Source organism: Macaca mulatta, chromosome 1 (genome assembly GCF_049350105.2).
Source record: "Macaca mulatta isolate MMU2019108-1 chromosome 1, T2T-MMU8v2.0, whole genome shotgun sequence".
NCBI lineage: Eukaryota > Metazoa > Chordata > Mammalia > Primates > Cercopithecidae > Macaca > Macaca mulatta.
This window is the reverse complement of record NC_133406.1, coordinates 57,360,157-57,382,658: the sequence shown is the minus strand read 5'-3', so window position 1 is coordinate 57,382,658 and position 22,502 is coordinate 57,360,157. Positions and strand designations below refer to the sequence as shown.

The 22,502-nt window shown below is 38.3% G+C and overlaps 1 pseudogene; it reads right to left on the bottom strand.

The window, feature by feature from the left end:
- The window catches only part of LOC106993953 (2-iminobutanoate/2-iminopropanoate deaminase-like), a 40,000-nt pseudogene extending 18,131 nt beyond the window's left edge, over positions 1 to 21,869 (bottom strand).
- Positions 21,870 to 22,502: the final 633 nt, after the last annotated feature.

The following is a 22,502-nucleotide window of genomic DNA, read 5'->3' as shown; positions in this document are numbered from 1 at the left end:
CCGTCCCCTTCAAGATCTTTATATATTGTGTTGCAGACTCAAAAATGAAAATAACATTCTTAATATCTTAAAGTATTTTGTCATTCTTATAATTGAAAGAAATATTACAAAAGTATATTGCAAATTAATTGACACAGGGACACGGCACTAGTCCAAATGACATTTCCATGTAACTGTCGTCGTTTATGCAAGGAATATCACTTCACAAACTATTAAACCCAAACTATGGCAGAGTATAAAAGAGCTTGTACATCAAGCACTTAGTCGAAAGTTACATTATGCTAACTAGCTGAAGAGCTTGTCAACATCTCCTGGGTTAAGTATGCCACCTCTTTGATCATCCAAAAAGGTTTCCAACACTGTAGGTGGTCCTAATTAACAGGAAACTGTGATCTTCTTTTACGATAAGATTTTACAAGTCAGGCAGTAGAGCACATTCTATTAATGCCTACTAATATCGTTCTATTCAAATCCCAGTATCTCCCCAGATACGCAACTGATTATGAATGTGTGTCCTGTTTTAATAGTATCTTTCAAGAGAAAGTTTGATGCTTCTTATCTAAATATCCTCAGGGTTCCTGTAGTCAATTATATTTTCTCATCATGGACTAAGAATGCCCACCCTTAGAGTAAGCTTCATATCTGAATAATCCACATCTGAATTCTACCTTTGATTTAATTTACATGATCTTCCTGGGGAGGAGGAGGAGGAGATGAGGGTGTGTGTGTGTGTGTGTGTGTGTGTGTATGTGTGTGTGGTGTGTATGTATAGATGGTGTGGTTTTATCTGTATTTAAGACCTCCTATTTCAATAGCCACAGGAAAGAAGCTGTTTGCTTTAAATACATAAATCACTTTTAATAGTCATGCCAACCCTATAAGATAGTTATTTTGATGTTCATTTTAGAAATTAACAAATCAAACTCCATCTGTGGAAAGATGGTAGATTGAATACATACATCTAATTTTATTTCTTTTGAAACCTCAGTGAAAAATACAATAAAGAGATTTGTAAAAAATATAACCAACAAGATGGAGAGGATTAGAGTAGCCAGAGTCTGCGTGAATGTTAGAAAGCAAACAGATGAGGGACAACTGACTTATACCCGACAAAGCCACATCTTACTCAAAACATGGACGCTCAGACCCAGTCACAGGTAGAATTCTCAAAAGGCTCAGAAGTGCTCAGTACCGGGTATAAGGTGGAAATAAAAGGGCATAGAGAGCTAAAGTAAGAATGTACTGAAAACTGTTTAAGAAGAGATTTCAAGATGCCTGTCTCCGCCCTTTGCTGCTGGGTAACTGTCCATTTTCAGCTCCCACAAATACTCTTATTTGGCTTATGCTCTGAAGAGGATGACACCATGCCTGGGCAGGAGGACTCCAGGTGCATCTGTGAAAGTGGATACTCCACCATCGCATGGTATTTAGTAACCCTATGCGCTCTGAATGCTGACAGTCTTCAGCTCTCCTTAGCTTGCTTGGGATCCCAGAATCCTGGTAGCCTAGGTGTCACCCCTCAGGCAGGAGGTTGGAAGAGTCTTTGCTGGAGAACCAGAGCAGCCCGAGAGGAAAGACCTAAAGATCCTACATAACAGGGTGTCTCTAAAATGGACCAGCAAATCACCCCAGAGTAAAGCTCATAAATGACAAGTAGCACCACCGAACAGTGCTTAGTAAGTCTCCACACTTTTTTAAACCTTATTTTACTGTGAAAATTACATAACAGTATAGAATATATATTATAAATAAACAGCTGAAACAATTATAAAACAGACAATTATCAGAAAATTGCCAGCACTTGGAAGCTCCCTGCGTGTCCCTTCCTAATCCCAATACATTCCTTTCCACTAAACGAAACCAATGATTCCAACTTTTATGGTACTTGCTTATATGCTTTTCTTTGCCAATGAAATGAAGATGCCTAAATACTTATATATATGTTAATTAGTTTGATTTAACCATCCCACAATGAATACTTATTTTAAAATGTCATGTTGTATACCATAAATATATGCAGTTTTTGTCAATGTAAAAATAATTTTTCGAAGCCTTATAAAGTAATCATAGGAAGGCAGTGTGGTATTAGAACAAGAATAGACAAAACAAAAAAACAACTGATTCAGTGTTATCTGCCTTTGGACTTTATATAAATGGACTCATAAAGTATGAACTACTTTGTGTTTAAATTTAGTTACGTGATTTACTCATATATATTGTTAGGAATAGCTGAAGTTTGTACATTATTATTGCTGTATAGTATTCTAATATTTACATGAGTATCCCACGATTTATTTATCCATTATACTCTTGGTTAATGGATGCTGGAGTTGCTTCTAGTTTGGGGCTATTAATAAAAATGTTGCTGTGACATGTTTGAACAATCTTCTGGTGCATATATATGCACATGCATTTCTTTAGGGCATGGATTGGCAAGCTTTTTCTGTAGAGGGCCCCAGAGAGTAAATATTTTAGGCTTTGCAGGTCCTATGGTTTTTTTTTTTTTTTTTTTTTGTCACAACTACCCAAATTTGTGAAGAAGCACCCATACGTAAGTGAATAGGCAAGGCTGTTCCAATAAAACTTTATTTACTAAAACAGACTGTAAGCTGGATTTGGCCTGAGGGCTTTAGTTTGCTAACTCTTATTTTTAGGGAATCTTCTAGGAATGGAATTGTTGATTATAAGGTAAGTATATTTTCAATAAAACCTAATTGGTGTTCAAAGTACCACAAGCAAAGTATGAGATTAGTTATTACTCTATATCTTCTACTTCAGCTCTGGGTATTATCAGCCATTTTAATTTTAGCTATTCTGGTGGACCTGCAGTGTTATCTTATTGTTAAGTCTCAAATCAGTGATCAGTTACGAAGTTTTCATGTCAATTGACCAGTGGGATATTTTTCTTTTGAGAAGTACCTGACAAGATTTTTTTCTTTTTTTTTTTTTTTTGGTGGAGGGTTGAGGGGAGAATTTTTCTATTAAGTTGTCTGTTATTTTCTTATTAATTTATAAAATTTGTTTAAATATTCTGGATAGGAACTTTTAAAAGTTATTCGTGTTATAAATACCTTCTCCAACTTTGTGGCGTGTTTTTACACTCTTTTACTGTTTTTTTAAAATGAATAAATGTTCCTTATTTAATTGGTGTCATTTATTAAATTTCCTTTTTATGTGTTCCATTTAAAATAAATATTTCTCTGCTCCAAAATGTTGAAAATATCCTACATTTTGTTTTATACACTTTATTATTTTGCTCTTCATATTCATGTCTGTAATCCATTTGAAATCACTTTTAAAAAATATATGGTTAGCTGTTAAGCTGGCTGTCAAGTTTTAATTGTTTTCCATATGAATACCTAATTGACCCAGCACCATGAATTGAAGACATCATTCTTTCCATGCTGCTCTGCAGTGCTAATTTTATAATAAATTAAGCAGCTACAGCATACGTGTTAGTCTGTCTCTGCTTTCTCTTGTCTGTTTCATTGTTTTGTTTTGGCTTTTTTTTTTTTTGCTATCCTTGCTCTAATATCACACTGCCTTCATATTATTACTGCATAAGTCTTTGAAAAGTTATTTTTTAAGTTGACAAATAAAAATGGTATGTATTTATGATATACAACACGATGCTTTTTTTGTTTGTTTGTTTTTTTGAGACGAAGTCTCGCTCTGTGGCCCAGGCTGGAGTGCAGTGGCGTGATCTCGGCTCACTGCAAGCTCCGCCTCCCGGGTTCACGCCATTCTCCTGCCTCAGCCTCCCGAGTAGCTGGGACTGCAGGCGCCCGCCACCTCGCCCGGCTAATTTTTTTTGTATTTTTAGTAGAGATGGGGTTTCACCTTGTTAGCCAGGATGGTCTGGATCTCCTGACCTCGTGATCCGCCCGCCTTAGCCTCCCAAAGTGCTGGGATTATAGGCGTGAGCCACAGCGCCCACCAACATGACATTTTAAAATATGTATTCATTGTGAGATGGTTAAATTAAGCTAATTAACATATATAACCTCAAATGCTTATTATTTATTTTATGGTGAAAGTGCTTTAAAAATCTACCATCTTAGCAATTTTTAAGAATACAGGACATTATTATTAACTATGGTCACCGTGTTTGTATCCCGCTCAAAATTCATATGTTGGAACCTAATACCTAATGTGATAGTAGTAACAGGTAGGGCCTTTGGGAGGTGATTAATTTGGCTCTATTAAGCATTATTAAGATATAATACAATATTTTATTAATAATTAATATGAATTCCCTGGCACTTTAGGCCTGCCTTGTACATGAGCAGAGCAGCCTTCCAGTGTTGGAGGGATGCCATCAGGCATGAAGATGTGACAGGCACTGGCAGTTGGAAGTCAGAGAACACTGAGAGGCCCAAGGAACATGAGAGGGGACAGGACAGTATCTGCTACACTGTACATGCGTTAAGGCGCGCGGTTCACTTGAGGTCGGGAGTTTGAGACCAGCTGGGCCAACATGGTGAAACCCCATCTCTACTGAAACTACAAAAATTAGTTGGGCATGGTGATGTACACCTGTAATCCCACTCAAGAGGCTACTCAAGAGGCTGAGATAGGAGAATTGCTTGAACCCGGGAGGTGGAGGTTGCAGTGAGCTGAGGCTGCGCCACTACACTCCAGCATGGGCGATGGAGAGAGACTCCTTCTCAAAAAAAAAGTTACTTAGCATCTTTCATTTGTATTAATAAATAAAATAATTATTAATAAACAATAATATTAATAATTCTGACTAATAATTTTCCTGAGCATAGAAATTTTTCCTCAAATTATTTTTTTTTGTATCTTTTTCTATTTGTTTTATTCTCTGTTGGTGACACCAATTATGTATAATTTATCTCTTCTGTCTCTCATAGTGATTGTTTCTCTTCATTTTTTAAAACCGATGTCTTTATTTCCATTTGATTTTGCACACTTAAGGAATATTTGGTGGCCAGGTGTGGTGGCTCACCCAGCACTTTGGGAGGCCGAGTCAGGCGGATCACCTGAGGTCAGGAGTTTGAGACCAGCCTGGCCAACATGGTGAAACCCCGTTTCTACTAAAAATGAAAAATTAGGCATGCACAATTGGGCATGGTGGTTCATGCCTGTGGTCCCAGCTACTTGGGAGGCTGAGCCAGGAGAATCGCTTGAACCCAGGAGGAGGAGGTTGCAGTGAGCCGAGATCATGCCACTGCACTCCAGCCTGGGCCACAGAACAAGACTCCTTCTCAAGAAAAACATTTGGGACCCCATGGGCCCTACCATGTTCTATGCAGTGCATATTCTTCTATCTTCTGTTTCCATCATGACTTTCATTTATGTGATGAATGTTTTCCTTCCAATTTTCCCTGAGTGCTCTAAGTGCTCATCTTTCATCTTCTTGATGTGTCTTTTCTGAACCCTGCTTTAGTTCTTGTTTTCCAGAAGTATTTTTTTTTCTTTCGTTCTTAGTGAATAGAAATACACTGGGTCTCAATTTTCATCTGTGACATGGCAACATTTTTCTGGTGTATTTTCTTTCTTCACTATTTATTTTTTCTGCTCCTTTTTAACCTTTTTTTTTTTTCTTGTATTATCTGTGTGCAGATATTGCTATGGTCTGGATGTTGGTGTCACCCTAAAATTCATATGTTGGAACCTAATACCTACTGTGATAGTATTAACAGGTAGGGCCTTTGGGAAGTGATTAAGTCATGGGGGTTCCACCCTGATAAATGGAATTAGTACGCTTATAAAAGAGCCTCAAGAGAGCCGTCATTCAAGAAGTGAGTGAGCCCTCACCAGACACTGAATCCACCAATGCCTTCATCTTGGACTTTTCACACTCCAGAACTGTGAGCAATAAATTTTGTTGTTTGTACATTATCCCGTCTAAGATATTTTTGTTATAGCAGGCTGAAAGGACAAAGACAGATCTGTGCCTGTCCCATTCTTTTCATTAATATTTAAATGAAAAGAATCCTTCCTGATTCAACTCTTTTTAGATTTGTGGGGAACGGTCTGGGGCAGTGTCCTAAGCTAGCAGTACTCTCCATGGCTCTTAAGAAATTTTCTTATGGCACAAGTTTATGTGGTTGAGTGAGTTCTTAAACTGATTTTCCCACCATTGAAGGAGATCTACACTTACATGGAGGCTTTCTATAAAGAGTCCCTAACCTCATACCCTGCCTACTGGCAGGTGCCCTTCAGCAAAGAAAAGCATCTGTGTGTTTCCTGTTCAGCTCCACACTCTCAGCTTCTTCACGTTGCCAAATTGATCCGAAGAGGTTCTCTCCACCAGTCTCCGCAAATTCTCGTTCAAAGACAGGGCTTATTGGATTCATCCTTCAGCGTAGATCACCTACTTTGAGCACTAGGCTCTATAGGCTTTCTTTGACATCTGCAGCCACAGATGTCCTCTCTTGGTGTCTTCCCACATACACAATAGATCCTTGCTGACTTTCCTCATGTATTGTGGTTTGGGGATATGGCAGCTCATAGTTTTACCAATGATGGAATTTACATTTCAGTTTCTCCTTTTTGGCATTGTTTCAAGAATGATTGCTGAGAGAAGGGAGCATAAATGTCTTTTTCTTGCTGTCTTAAATATACAAGTTGATAGTTTATTGCAAGAGAAGTGTTCCTCTTGCCTCTCTTCTTCTCACAAATATTTTGTCTCTGCTATAGTCCAGCACTGTCCAATACAGCATATATGATGATGAACGTGTTCTGTATCTGTGCTGATTGATACAAGTAGCCAATAGCCACAAGTGACTATTGAACACTTGGAATGTGGCTAGTGTGGCTGAAGACTACATTTTAAACTTTATCCAAGTTAATTTACTTAAAATCAAATTTAACTAGCCTAAATCTAGTTCTTTAGGTCTCCCTAAAGATATATATATATATATATATATATATATATATATATGTATCTATATATATATATATATATATTTTTAAAGGCATATTTCTTCCTAGGTTTTATTTTTTTCTCCTGCTTGTCACATCCCTTCCCTGAGGCAAAGAGCACAGAGCCCAAACTGCTTGGAGGTAAAAGAGAAACTGCTGGGGAAAGAAACATGAGCCAATAGCTCAGAAATCTTATCCCCCGTTAGCTGGTGTCTGATTTGCCTTCTTAGATGGCACTAAAGCCCAAGGATTAGTTGGAGGCATCCAGCAACATTTCTGGATACAGATGCCCAGCACCTTTTAGCCTCAGCTGTCACATTTGGTACCTAAGGCAAATACTACTGCAGTGACCTTTGGAATTTCTAATCATTTACAGTGAAAACAGCTCATGGCTGGGTTGCTAAGTCCAAAGGAACACAATGATAAGGGAGAGACAAGATATAAGTCAAGTGTGTCCTCATTCCCAGGGAGCAGATGGCCCACAAAGCCATGCACTGGCCACTACCTGTATCTCTAGTGTCCTCTTGAAACTTTCACTTTTGTTCTTTGTGGTCTGGCTTCCTCTCAGACTCTAAGAATGTGCCATGTCCCTGCTCACTACGGGACTATTGCAGATCTTGTTCTCTATATCTGGAAATCCCCACCACTCCTTTGTCATCTTTTACTTTTAATTCCTGCTCGTTGTTCAGATCGTGAATATCACTTCTTCAGGGAGGCCTGTTTTGGTTCCTTAGTCCAGATCGGTTATACCTTAATAAATAAAGTGGCTGAGATGTCTGCCCCAGGTATTTGAAAGTTGGCTGCAGATGGGAACACATCTGAATCTCTCCAGGAGCTCAGGATACTCCCAGGATATGGAGCTCCCACCATCCATCTCTAAGATGCATTGATATATGTGGTTTATCATTTTACGGTGCTTGAATGGATGGATTCTGGCTTCAAAGTGCTTGTCTAAAAGCATAGGATAGAATTTTCTATTTCCATTCTATGCTGTAAACTATTACCCAGCTGTAAACATATTAAATAAATTCTCCTCTCATGCAGTGTAAAACACTGAACATTCTAGGTGATTTGAAACTGAACTCGTAGACTCTTTAGTCATAGTATAAAAAAAGAATAAATATTTTTATTCATAGAACTCACAGAGAAGGAACATTGCTTTAGATTTAGATATTTTCTAGAAATGCAGGCTGGAATAATAAAGAGTCACGGCACAATTTTCTCCAAGGGGGAAAGGTAGTGCTTTTACCTAATGAATAAGGTTATTTCCCAGTTTGCTTGGCTTACAAAGTACGTTCATTGTTCTCTGCCAATTTAGTGCTTTGCTATTCATGGAGATAGGCCTGGATAGTGGCTGAACAGAAAGCAGGGCAGTAAAGAAAAGGGAAAATAAGAGAGTAAGATTGGCTTAGGATAGAGTGAAGGAAGTCCCAAAGACTAATTTTCTCAATGTAATAGAGCTTGTAAAAGCAATTTCTCCCTTTCAAAAGCTACACTGATTATGCTGAGTCAGGTGAATTCTAGGTTAATATCTAAGCCATTTTGTACTGTTGTCTACAATGCTTATAGAATTATTCATTGACAAAGGCAACTTACTGACCAAATAACGTGACTTCTTTGAGTCTCCCAATATAGCAACTATAGTGTGAAAGGCCAATTGCTACTCCCCGATTGGAGTTAACTCAGGCTGCATCAGGGGAAAGCAGGATAGTCAGAAGGAGCTTGCTAGGGTATTAGGCCATTTCCAAATGTGACCTGTGTCAAAATCAGCTTCATTTTTCCCTATAGACTAAATTTAATTTTAAATTTATAAATGCACTCAAATTTCTGAGACTTCGATTGTGCAGTAATTTATATTAACTTACCAGTAGCAGATCCACAGAAAAATCCCAAAGGTCAAGCATTAACCTGTAATGGCAGAATTCTCAACTCCTTCACATAGACTGTGATCCAGAGGAAAGCAGGATTAGCAGGGGTACCTCTTTATACATGAAAACTTGGTCTGAGATTTCTCCGAGATGACTAATATGAATTAGTTATGTAACTGTTTCAAAGTAGCCTGAAAAAATTAAATTCAGATGAAGTTATTATGCAGGCTTAACAGCCTTCTGAGAGCCCAGGCCTGAGGCTAAGAAAATAAAAGTGGACCTTATTTGTATTTAATCAACAAATGAATGAATTAGCTCCTTAAAAAGCTTTAAAATTGTCATGTTTGACTAGACTTGCTCAGTTAGAATTGGAGAGGCTATTTTGAGAGTGAATTACAGTCAGTATCCTGTGAAAATGGAAGTCCGATATCATACACATGTAGATTTTTTATTCTCTCTTCCGGTTTATCTGTCTGAGCAACTTGCTGCTTTTCATTCTTCAACAAAGGATACATATTCAGTAAAGGAGACATTCTGTAGCTAAGTGTGGCTTTTTTCTTTTTTTCTTTTTCGGTTGATCCGTGGCCCCTTTGATAAAGGGCAGAGTGGAGACAGAATAGGAGAGACTCCACTTCGGTGGTATCACAATGCTGGGTGAAAATTCACAAACTCACAGGAGGGGTCTCCAAGAGCCTCTTGGAAATGTGAACGGCATCGTTTATTGTCATGGACACAACGTCATTAACGTGTCAATAAGACAGCATTACAATATAGATTATGTTTGTTTTGATTGTGGATTTTGCAATATAAGTAGACAATGATACTCAAAGTAATGAACCTGAAACTATGAAGGTGTTTTCATATAGAACTAAAATGTACAGGCCGGGCGTGGTGGCTCACGCCTGTAATCCCAGCACTTTGGAAGGCCGAGGTGGGCGGATCACAAGGTCAGGAGATCGAGACCATGGTGAAACCCCGTCTCTACTAAAAATAGAAAAAATTAGCCGGGCGCAGGGGCGGGCGCCTGTAGTCCCAGCTACTCAGGAGGCTGAGGCAGGAGAATGGCGTGAACCCGGGAGGCGGAGCTTGCAGCACTGCACTCCAGCCTGGGCGACAGAGCGAGACTCCGTCTCAAAAAAAAAAAAAAAAAAAAAAAATGTACATTGTCTAACATATACTTAATGAAATTTATAAATGCCATTGCAATAACTTTTAAATTAGTGTAAATTAAACACTATTTGGTGGGAATCACCACAGAATCTTAGAGGCTAGCTGGGTTCAAATAACTCTCATTTTCTTGGAGTCCCAGAGAAGATAAATTTTTGCCTGAGAACGCACAGCTACTAAAAGGCTTACACCTCCTCTCCTCCAACAAACCACCTCTTGTTGTTCTTTATATGTGGTAACAGTACCCAAGTTCTGAAGTAAATGTTTTTAATTAAAATATAAGATTCCCCACCCCACTTTGTGTGGGAAGCTGAATTAGACAATTTCTACAATTTTTTAAAAATAAAAAAATGAAATTGTGAAAATTTTACACAGTCATACTGTCACTATGTAGCTTTTTCTTCATAATCCAAGGACATTTTCCAAATAACCTGTTCTATTTCATCCTCACTTCCACCATGACTGCCACTCAGGTATATTTTGTGTGTACTTTTTGGGGTATAATTTTTATATTACTCTTTCACAACAGGGGCTACTTTGACCTCAAATACGTTTTTATGATCTGAGGTGTGAACTTGTCTGCCTCCATCTTACAAATCTTCTCCTAGGCGCCTCTTCCCACAAATGAGAAGCTTTTGAGCAGACCCCAGGTTGTTCCTTTCTTTTTTCCCTACCTTCATCTACAGATTCATTGAGCTCTAGAGCATTCGAAAGAGAAGGAAAGCCGCATGATAAAATATGAAGGTGAAGCTGAGAGTTACAAAGTGCAGACTCTGCTGTAGGAGAAGCAAGACCCCTGTCCGGATGGCCCCTGGAGAGGCGAGTTAGCATGAGGAAGCTGGCTGGGGAATAACGGGGAAAGGGAAGGGTTAAGATTTGCTTCATGAAAGTATTTAGGGGACCCTCTTTAAGATCTGGCTCCTCTAGCTCCCTAAAAGAAGCAATGTATGTCTACTTTGCTTTCTGGAGTCAGAAAGGAATGCTTGATTTCTCAGCAGAACTACTGTTTGTTTGTTTTTCCTCTCTAAATACTGGCATCATTTTAAAAGAAAGCAAAGCTTTTTATTTCACAGAATTAAAAGTCTTAACACACCTAGAAGAGTTTAACATCTTAGTATAAAGGGATACGTGTGGGAAAGTAAATACAGATATCAGATTCGTCCTGCTTTTGATAGGGGCAAGGCTCTGGGAATAGAGAGGCACAGCTCTTCTGCAGTGAGAGGAGAAGATGCCATTCTGGGAAGTGTGGAGCAGGAGTAAGACAAGGCCATCAAAGACCAATTCCCTTATTTTATGATTTGCTTGGAGCTGTTCTAATTATCTTCATCTGAGTGCAGACAAATAAAGCTGTGTGCAAAAGTTTTACAGCTCTTGACCTTACTCAATATCCACACCTAGGTGAGAACCATGAAGTATTTTGTAACACCCTTAGCATTTTGCCATCTTTCAAAATGCATCTTTGAGACTTTTCCTTTATTTTCTCAAAATGTAATCTTCCCCAGCTCTACCCAGCACATTTAAATCATGATAAGACAGATGACCGTAAAGATAATTTACCTTTGCTAAGGTTTCACTTAGAAGACTCCCCTTGATGCTTTATTTTTCTAAGATCGACCATTAGCTAGTGCACTCTGTCACAGGATAGAAATTTGTAGCATTGGTTGTGTCAAAATAGCACAAGTATGAACCCACAGTTTAAGAGGTTGTATTTCTTGATCTAGTTAAAAAATCATCTCATGTTGTTCTTTAAAACATATAACACTACCCAAAAGTTTCTGGCTAATGTTAGGATCAGACAGAGGGTTGATGAGCTGTAATGTCGATAGTGCAGACGTCATAAAACAACGCCTACTGCCTTGTAAAACAGAGAGCAGGAGCAGCGGATGGGGAACTTGAGAAGTTCTCTAGCGCCACCATTGATTTAATTCCAACAACATGCAAAAAAATGTGTGAAAACTTTGTATGCTACAAAATGATGGACGAAAATTCCAACTGTTTGACTGTTGGTTTGTAGAACATAATGGACAAGATGATGTGATATTTTGGGAGTCTGATTGTGTTACCTGAAACCAAGAGAAGATGAACATCCTGGTTTTGGCTATAAATGTTCTAGCCAGAAGTAGCATGGCTAAAAGGCGTTGATACCAAAGAAGAGCAATAGGAAAAGAACTTCTGTGTTTCTGATATGACTCTCTTTATTTGGTTTCCTATCAATAATGACATTTTGGAATTCCTCAGGAATTTTCACACTGCTGTGGCTTTTTATTTGCAAGTGCTTAGGATGTGTAAATAAAAGGGGTGGGGCTTTCTGTTTCCTGGAGGTAGCACTCCGCCAGCAGCCAGTTAGAACACAACTGCTTCCCACTTTAAACAGGTTTCCTCTTCCCTTTTTATGGGATTGGAAGTGAACTCAACTCAATTACTTCAGACTCAGCAAGTAGGATGTGGCAAATTAAGGGAAAAAACATTAATGAACTTATTCAGCTGAGGTTAACCTCCCTGAGATGGGCAACTCTGGATTGAGTGGTCTAAATTATACAATGTCTAATATGATCACTTAAAATATCTATGGCTTTTTCTGTGATTTCATTGTTTTACAATTTTGACTTTTCATTTTGAAGTCTGAAATAATTTTAGACTTACACAAATGTTGCAAAAATGGTACAAAGAATTCTCATATACCCTTTACCTAGCTTTTCCAGATGTTAACATCTTACTTAAGCCTAGTACAATTATCAAAATCAGGGAATTCACACTGATTTAATTCTATGGCTCATCTTCAGATCTCAGTTAAATTTGCTGCTTGTCTCACTAATGTCTACTTTCAGGTCCAGGATCAAGCCCAAGACACCTTACATTCACTTGTTGGATAATGACTTTTGAACATTGCTGTACCAGGCCAGACGTGGTGGCTTACACCTGTAATCTCAGCACTTTGGGAGGCTGAGGCTTTTGCAGATCACTTGAGGTCAGGAGTTCAAGACCAGCCTGGCCAACATGGTGAAACCTCAACTCTACTAAAAATAAAACAATTAGCTGGGCATGGTGGTGGGTGCCTGTAATCCCAGCTACCAAGGAGGTTGAGACAGGAGACCCTCTTGAGCCCAGGAGGTGGAGGTTGCAGTGAGCCAAGATTGCGTGACTGCACTCCAGCCTGGGCAGCAGAGTAAGACATAGTATACCATCTGTTTTCTGTTTGTTTGGTTTTTGTTTTTGTTTTGTTATTTGTTTTTTTTTTTTCCTTCCTTCCTTCCTTCCTTCCTTCCTTCCTTCCTTCCTTCCTTCCTTTCCTTAAACCCTTCCCCTTCCCCTTCCCCTTCCCTCCCCTCCTCTCTCCTCTCCTTTCTTTTCCTTTCCTTTCTTTCTTTCTTTTTTTTTTTTTTAACAATTAGCAACCTTGAGTATAATGATGTCATAATTATAAGATTAGCCCAGTAAAAATGCACACTTAATAGAATACAGTATGTGTAAACGTCATTTTATATGCACTGGGAAACAAAAAAAAAATTGTGTGACTCACTTTATTACCCAATGTTCAGTTTATTATGGTGATGTAGAACTGAACCTGCAATATCTTTGAGGTATGTCTGTAACTGCTTGATGTACTTATTCTAGCTATAATAGAAAGTAAAAGGGTCAAACTTTTCCTAGGCACATTTACTTCTTACCCATTTCAAATAGGAAATGTTATTATAGTCTTAGAAGCATTTTACTAGGATAACACTTCTCATGGTTAACTGGGTCAGAAGTCAAATTAGAATATTTTTAACCCCTCTTGATAGAATTCTAATATCAACTGCCAGCTTTATCTAAAATTAGCCTTTGCTTTATCCCATCTAAAAGCTTTTTAATCCCTTTTATTTTGACATATCAACTGTTGAAATTCTCATTGTAAGTCAATGTAGTGTATTTTTTTTTTTTGGTGCCAAATGTATGAATAACACTGAGCTAATTAATATCCTAAGAAGCATAAGAATGGTTCCAGCCTCAAAGGGCTTATAACCTTATTGGAGAAGTAGTACATACATTTTGCTAAAAGTTAATTAAGGTATGTATATTAGGGTTTTCCAAGGGAAGCAGAACCAACAGAATGTGTGTGTGTGCATGCCTGCGTGTATACATATATATGTGTGTGTGTGTGTATATATATATATATACACACACACACATTTATGATAAGTAATTGGCTCACATGATTATGGAGGCTTTAAGAGCTACAGTTTAGGGCTAGGGGCAGTGATGCACACCTACTCAGGAGGCTGAGGCAAGAGGATCGCTTGAGCTCAGGCATTCAAGACCTGTCTGTTGACTCTAACAACAATCAAAAAGATCTGCAGTTGGCAAGCTGGACATGCAGGAGGAGAGCCAATGGTAAAAGTTCCAGTCAGAGTCTGAAGAACCAGGAGAGCTGAAAGCTGGCAAACTCAAGATCCAAGGAGAGCCAATGTTTCTGTCCAACTCTACAAGCTAGAAAAGGCCAATTCGTAACTCAAGCAAGTCAGGCAGGAGGAATTCTTTCTTATTCACCTTTTTCTTCTAGGGCCTTCAATTGAATGGATAAGGCTCACCAGTAATTAGGAAGGCAATCTGCTGTACTCAGTCTACCAATCCAAATGTTAATCTCATCCCCCTCAGAGACACACCCAGAATAATGTTAGATCAAATGTGTGGGCACCATGTGGTCCGGTCAAGTTAACACATAAGAGGCAGACCAATGTGGATTGGAATAGTGAACCTGACCTGAGCCTTAAAGAGTGGGCAATATTAGAACAGGAATGGAGGTGCTTCGAGAGAAGAGTAGGAATTGAGTCAAGGTAGAAGAGATCAACAACAGCAGCAAAACTCTAAAGGCTAAAGCAGAGGGTTTGAGATGAGCAGTGTTGGCACACAGCAAGAGATAGTGTAGTATCACCCATTAGAGAGTGAAATTGTAGAGTAGTGAGCTGAAATGTGATGTAATTATGTGAAAAGCAATGGGATTTAATGTTAGCAGTTTTAAAAATGACTCAAAATGAGTGATTATTTTGAAGGTCAATCTGGTGATAGTATGAATTTGAGTGGATTAAGAAATGGAAACTGGTTAAAGACAATATTAACAGTAATTCAGACAAGAAGTGATATATTAGAAGGAAAGAAAGTGGTTAAGAAAAAGAGGAAAAATCCAAGAAAAATGACTGTTGCTAGGTAGCTGATAGAATAAAGGAGATGAAGAAAAGAACGGGGCCAAAAATCCTAATCAAAATCATTTATATATTTCTTACTGTGTACTAGGGAAGTGCTAAAACTTTAACCTGAATTAGTCATCACAATAATCTTTGTCAAGTATCCCACATCTCTGCAGAGTAAAATCTATAGAGGATGGCACACAGCCTATCACTCTAAAATTTCACTTTCTAATGGATGATATCACCCCACCAATTTCTGTGTGTCAACACTGCTCATCTCAAACCTTCTGCTTTAGCCTCTAGAGTTTTGCTGCTGTTGTTGATCTCTTCTATCTTGGCTCAATCCCTTCTGTTCTCTCTAAGCAGCTCCACTCCTATCCTAATACTGCCCACTATTTAAGGTTTGGGTTAAGTTCACTATTCCAATCCACATTGGTCTGTCTGTTATGTGTTACCTTAACGGGACCACAGAGTGATCATGCATTTAATCTAACATTATTCTGGGTGTGTCTCTGAGGGTGTTTGTGGTTGAGATGAACATTTGGTTTGGTAGACTGAGTACAGCACACTACCTCCTTAATATAGATGAGCCATATCCATAGACTCATCTGTTTATGTGTAGACCTTGTATAACTAGTTAAATTCACCTCTGTCCAGTAGTTCCTCCAATGTTAGCTTTCAGCCTTTGGACTTATTTGTAGTTGTATGCACAGGCTGACTTCTCATAATGTATTTCTTTGCCAGCATGCAAACTCCTAGTTTGTTCCCTTGAAAAGTTACTTATCTTTCAAAATTTAGTGTGTACATTGCTTTCTCTGGGGTAGCTTTCTTGCATTTTTCCAGCTGGCTGAGGTGTTGTTGGCTCCTTGTCTCTCTTATTGGATTACCAGATGATTTAACAAGAGAACTGTGTTTTTCATAATGCATTTTCAGGTTCTAACAGTGTCATGTAAAGTAGGGTTGGACTTAGATTAATTAGTATTGTTGATGAATGAATGACTGAATGAATGGTGAGTGTGTTGGTCAATATTACACCCTTATGTTCAATGATTTTATGAGTTGATTGCTTAAGCCCCTTTGTTCTAATTTCTTTTTCCAGTGCCTAGAAATCATCCTTAATTTTGCTATAAATTTCTTGTTTGTTAGGATCTTTTCAAATGCTCTCTGGAATAACCAAATTAGTAGCTAAATAGTTTCAATTTCACCACCTCACTGTCAACTTAGACACAGTCTTCTGTCCTGCTTCCACCTTTTGGTAAGCATTAAGAATAGGATTTTTTTTTTTTTTTCCATTTTAAGACTGTATGTCAGAAGAGAGTTAATTTTAAAACTTTTAAGTTGGTCGGGTGCAGTCGTTCATGCCTGTAATCCCAGCACTTTGGGAGGCTGAGGTGGGCGGATCATGAGGTCAGGAGATTTTGGGTGGAGAGTTCTCTAGGTGTCTGTCAGGTCCATTTGATACAGTACTGAATTTAGGTCTTGAATATCTTTGTTAATATTCTGTTTTGACAGTCTGTCTAATACTCTCTGTAGGGCATTGAAGTCTCCCTCTATTACTGTATAGGAGTCTAAGTCTTTTTGAAGGTCTCTAAGAACTTGATTTATGAATCTGGGTGCTCCTGTGTTAGGTTCATATATATTTAGGATAGCCAGGTCTTCTTGTAGAATTGAACCCTTTACCATTGTGTAATGCATTGTATTGTTTAATCTTTTTCGATGTAAAGTCTGTTTTGTCTGACATTAAGATTGCAACCCTTGCTTTTTTTTGTTTTCCATTTGCTTGGTAGATTTTTCTCCACCCCTTTATTTTGAGCCGATGGGCATCATTGCATGCAAGATGGGTTTCTTGCAGGCAGCATACCATTTGGTCTTGCAACTCTGTGCCTTTTAAATAGGGCATTTAGCCATTTACATTCAAGGTTAGTATTGATATGGGTGGATTTCATCCCGTTGTTGTGCGTTAGCTGGTTATTATGCAGCTAACATATTTTGTTAGTTGCATATTATTGTAATCATATTTTGGTTATTGCTGGTTATTGTTTGTATGGTTGCTTTATAGTGTCGTTGGTCTGTGTACTTAAGTGTGTTTTCGTAGTGATTGGTAATGGTCTTTCTATATAAAATTCCTTTTTAAGAGTATAATAAAGTCAATCATTTTCAGCATCTGTGTGATGAATTAAATTTCTCAAGTGATCTCTCCTAATGCTGTATTTTATCATCTGAATAACACCTGGGTTCACAGGTTGAATCAATCAGGGAACTCAGTAGTAGGGCAGAAAGATGGCAAGAATACTAGCAGAGACCAGTTAAATTTCCTGGGCAATGAAGTAACTATCTTCTAAATAACATAGGTCTTTAAAGTAGCTCACGGAGACTCCAGAAGCTGCAGGCAGCGAAGCGGCCCTCCATCCTCCTCCTTCACTGAGGAGCCCTCCTCCACAGAGCTGTTGCATATTCTGGTGCTCTGACACTGCTTGTCTTCTCTGCCAGTGTCTGTGGTTTGGAACACCCACTACTGATGTACATATACTGTTTTACTGCAACTAGTGGTGTCCTTGTTGTTGCTGCCAATCCCAGAAGCATTGCTGATAAATGAAATGATACTGTTTTGGCAGCTGAAGTAAGAATGTGACTATGGGAAAGCCACTAAATGGATCTAGTTTCCTGTTGTCTGAAAAATGAGGGAACTAGAGGAGATGATCTCTCAGATGAAGTCTCAGAATTTTAGTTCTCGAATTCTGTGATTTTTCTTCTCTCATCTCTTTGGCCTCTTCTGTGTTTTGTCCATTATCCTACTAGCTTTGGTAGTTTTGGGTCCCACTGAAAAAACTGTTTTCGTGACAATACATACTGGTTGTCATGACAACTCATTCTTCTTCCCCCAGAGCAAACTGACCAAACTCTGTGTCAGAGAAACACCTCCTGTCATGTCCTCCCTGTATATGCCAGCTTTAAAAAATTTGTATGGATTTAGGGGGTACAACTGCAGTTTTGTTCCATAGGTATATCGAATAGTGGTGAAGTCTGGGCTTTTCGTGTAACCATCATCTGAACAGTGTACATTGTACCCTTTAGGTAATTTCTCAGCCCTCCTCTCCACTCTTCTGTGTTTCCAATGTCTATTATTCCACACTCTATATTCATCAGCCCTCCTCTCCACTCTTCTGTGTTTCCAATGTCTATTATTCCACATTCTATATCCATGTGTACACATTATTTAGTTCCCACTTATAAATAAGAACATGCGGTATTTGACTTTCTGTTTCTGACCTATTTCACTTAATGACCTCCAGTTCTGTCCATGTTGCTGCCAAAGACTGATCACATTCTTTTTTGTGGCTGAGTACAATTCCTTTGTGTATGTATACCACATTTAAAAAACCCAATCATCTGTTAATGTTAGGTTGGTTCCATGTCTTTACTATTGCAAATAGTACTGCAATAAACATACAAGTACAAATATCTTTTTGATATAATCATTTCTTTTCCTTTGGGTAGATACACAGTAGTTGGATTTTTTAAAGTTCATTAATTGTTGGATGTTTGGGGGTTAATTTGCCACAAAGAGATTCTTTTTCTGGGGAAAATTTTTTTCAAGTTCTTCTGGAGCTTGGGGGTTCAATAATATTAAGCTCAGGCCGGGCGCGGTGGCTCAAGCCTGTAATCCCAGCACTTTGGGAGGCAGAGACGGGCGGATCACGAGGTCAGGAGATCGAGACCATCCTGGCTAACCCCGCGAAACCCCGTCTCTACTGAAAATACGAAAAACTAGCCGGGCGAGGTGGTGGCGCCTGTAGTCCCAGCTACTCGGGAGGCTGAGGCAGGAGAATGGCGGGAACCCGGGAGGCGGAGCTTGCAGTGAGCCGAGATCCGGTCACTGCACTGCAGCCTGGACGACAGAGAGAGACTCCGTCTCAAAAAAAAAAAAAAAAAAAAAAAAAAAACAACAATAATATTAAGCTCTAGAAAGATAAAGATACGGTTTTACAACAATGCCAATAACAATACGTTTTCAAGGCATTTTTCATGACTTCTTTCCACCTTATGAAACTAAAAGTTACTTATAGGAAAAAGAAAGGAAGAAAGAACATGGTACATTTATTCCGAATTACACAATAGCATTTTTTTGAAGCTTCCCCAGAGGAATTTTAAAGCTGTTAGCGTCACCCTCTCACTTCTTAAAGTGGTTAACTCAGCTCATAAACTGGACTCAAGTAAATTTTTTAAATGCCTATGAAATGTAAAAAAATTTAAAAATCTATTTTCAGCATCTATTAACAAAATGTTAATTTTTCTTTAGGATTAGTTTGTTAAATTCATAAAAAGAGAAATAGCTTGACTACCAAAAGACACAGTGCCTGTCTTCTGCGGTAAGCACAGAGGCGTTGACGAAAGGATCTTAACTGTTAAGGATCATTTAAAACCAATGAATTAAAAATCAGGAGGTCAGGGAGAGCTGTACAGAGATGATCAGGCTCTCTGTATTTGTCTTAACAAAGAAAGTATTAAACCAGAGTGATTTTCTCCTTCGTTCTTTTCCCCCCACCAGGAAGAAATGTGAAACTTAATTTTACCCTTGATTGAAAAGGTGCTAATTTGTCTGACAAGTTGTTGGAATCCGAGGATGCTCAAGGTATCCTTGATGTCTCAAACCTTCATGCTGAGTGAAGCATGCCTCTAATGTGTCAATATTTAGGAGATATTTTATATCTCATTAGGTAAGAACAGTATAAACCACCTGAATGCAGATGGGACAGGAACTTGTCCTCTGTCAAAGAGAAAACCTTCAGCTCGTTATAACCAAGGCAATTTTTGAATCGCCCTCATTCAACTAAATATTTGATTAGAAATTAACTTTATTCTTTTACATTGTAGAGAACCTAAGTGAACTTTCTCCCCATTTTCTGCCTTTTTTTGGCAGGTGTGATCTCCAAATCCTTCCCTTTATTGATTGCAGTATCAATGAGTATTTATCAAGAAGGTTCCTAAGAGAGATGGAAATGGAAATATGAAAACTCTAATTCCTTTTCTTTTTAATTGTGTATTTATTGATTGTTTTCATATACTTTCTAAAGCCAAGAATTAGCTGTATGAATGACCTTTGCATGTTAACTAAAGCCTAATTGGTAAACTGATGTATCACTGAGAGGAAATTTCTACTGGAGAAAAAGACATTTTCCTAGCACATAAGTCACCCCAGGTTGCATGGCTGTTAATAATGGCTAACACATATAACTCTTCCTATGGGCTAGATACTGTCCTGTGTGCTTTTATCCATATTAACTCTGGTAATTCTCTTAATAACCCTGTGAGGTGAGCATTATTATCTTAGCTTTACAGAAGCAGAAAAGTGACTTGGCAAAAAATTGCATGGCTATAAAGTGATGGAGTCAGACTCAGACTCAGAGTCCAGCTTCTAACTCCTATGCTGGGCTGCTTCTTTTTCTCATATATGGAACCTTATCTAGCAGTGATGAAGTGTGCTAGATGGGACTACATTGTCAATGCAGGAAAAATGCTCCTACAGTCAGTAAAACCTTTTGTGAGATCTGCTTGCTGCTGAGTTTTCCAAAAGAAAAAAACTACAAAATAAATGTTAGTACTTGCATTACCACTTACTTGCTCCTCTTCAGATTAGCATTATATAAATGCATGACTTGTTTCCTTAGCAACTTTAAGATAAAGTATAGGCTATCCATGTACAATATAATGGCTTGATTCAGATGATGTTGACATGGAGAGTAAATAAAGGGAAACTGGCAAGGTTCATGTAGTAATTTTAATTTATTAAATGTTCAGTTAACTAACCATACAGTTAATTGCCTTCTGATTAATTTTGAAGAGGACAAATGTCTTACTGAGTAAACAGGAACAATAAGATCATATTGTAAAAGGCTGATAAAAAGACCACCTGTTAGTTATCATTATGGACTAACTCAGTGGCTCTCAGACTTGATTGCATATTAGACTCTGCTGGGGAACATCTAGAACTTCTGTTGCCCCAGCTGGAATTCAGACCAGTTAGAACAGACTCTCCAGGCCTGGGTCCCAGGCATCAGTAATTTTCAGAGCTCCCCAGGTCATTTCAATGCGTAACCAAGTTTATAATTCACTGACCTAAATGGAAGTTTTCATGTAAAACTCTATTTCAACCTATTTCAAAAATCCTTCAAACCATTAAAATAAATATCAAATGACTTTTCTTGGAGTTTCTTTTGTCTGAATCAGGAGTTACAACATAATTACTTGAATATCCTAGTACCTGGCGTATATATTTACTCTGAAAGTATAAAATGTCATTTGTTAAGGTGTATTTACTAAGTTCAAGTGATCTTCTGTAACAATCTAAAAGATTCCATATAAGCCAGGGGCATATTTTAATGATGATTTAAATCATTTATTTCTGAAAAGTTGACAATGTACAGAACAAAATTGTGTATAGATGTACTAATATCTTCCTTCTGCCCTCCTGACCTGCTGACTTACAGAGACAACAACCATGGTGCTTATGCCATATGGTTTCTGGTTCGCTTAGGCCAATAGGAAGTCCCGTCCCCAACACCTAGGTTTAAAGGTGGGGGAAAAAATCAGGTGTTTCCTTATTCCCTTGGCTCCTTTTAAGTGTCTGTTTCCTTCCACTGAAGGTCACTGTTGTCCTCAGGGTCACCTCCTGTACTGGCTCTTCTTCATTTTTGGGTTCTTCACCTCTCCCTTTCCTCACACCTTTATGCAAGGGGGGATGAAATACTCCATTGCTGTTAGTTCCAGGTTCCTGCATTGTCCCTAGTGGTTCCTCCACACTCTACCCACAACTTTATAATAGATTTATGAAAAAAAAAACTCTTCTCAAGCCATCCCATTTTGACTGTGCTGTTTGTTTTTTGTTGGGGCCTTGACTGATATGGTGCATAATAAAAACCGAGGCAAGAAAATCTGTCCCAAGAGTATGCCAGTGACAATGACAATGACTGGAAGACACTGGACAGCCATGTCACTAAAATGCGCGTTAGAATCAAGCTCTAATGTGACAAATGTGTTTAGTAGTTTTTTAAAAGCACGTTTCCCTCTGTTTTTGTAGGTGAGTTATACAACTTAAATTCTGTAGCCCACTTACCATTATGTTACACAGTAGCAATGATTGAAGGATACTATGAGGATAGAAATGTATCTAGTATGGTCTTTATTAATCATACACTCAGTCATGGTTTCCTCTGACCTATTTACTATTCTCATTATTTGCCCTGGGTTTTTCTACATTAATGTCTTAGCTCATTTTATTGCCTTTTCTTATGATTCAAGGTCTTGATCAAATGCCATCTCTGCCACAAAGATTTCCCTAATTTTTTTTTTTAACTGAAGAGACACATTTTCCTTTACAAAATCTGCATATCTTGTGGCTCTTTCCACCTGA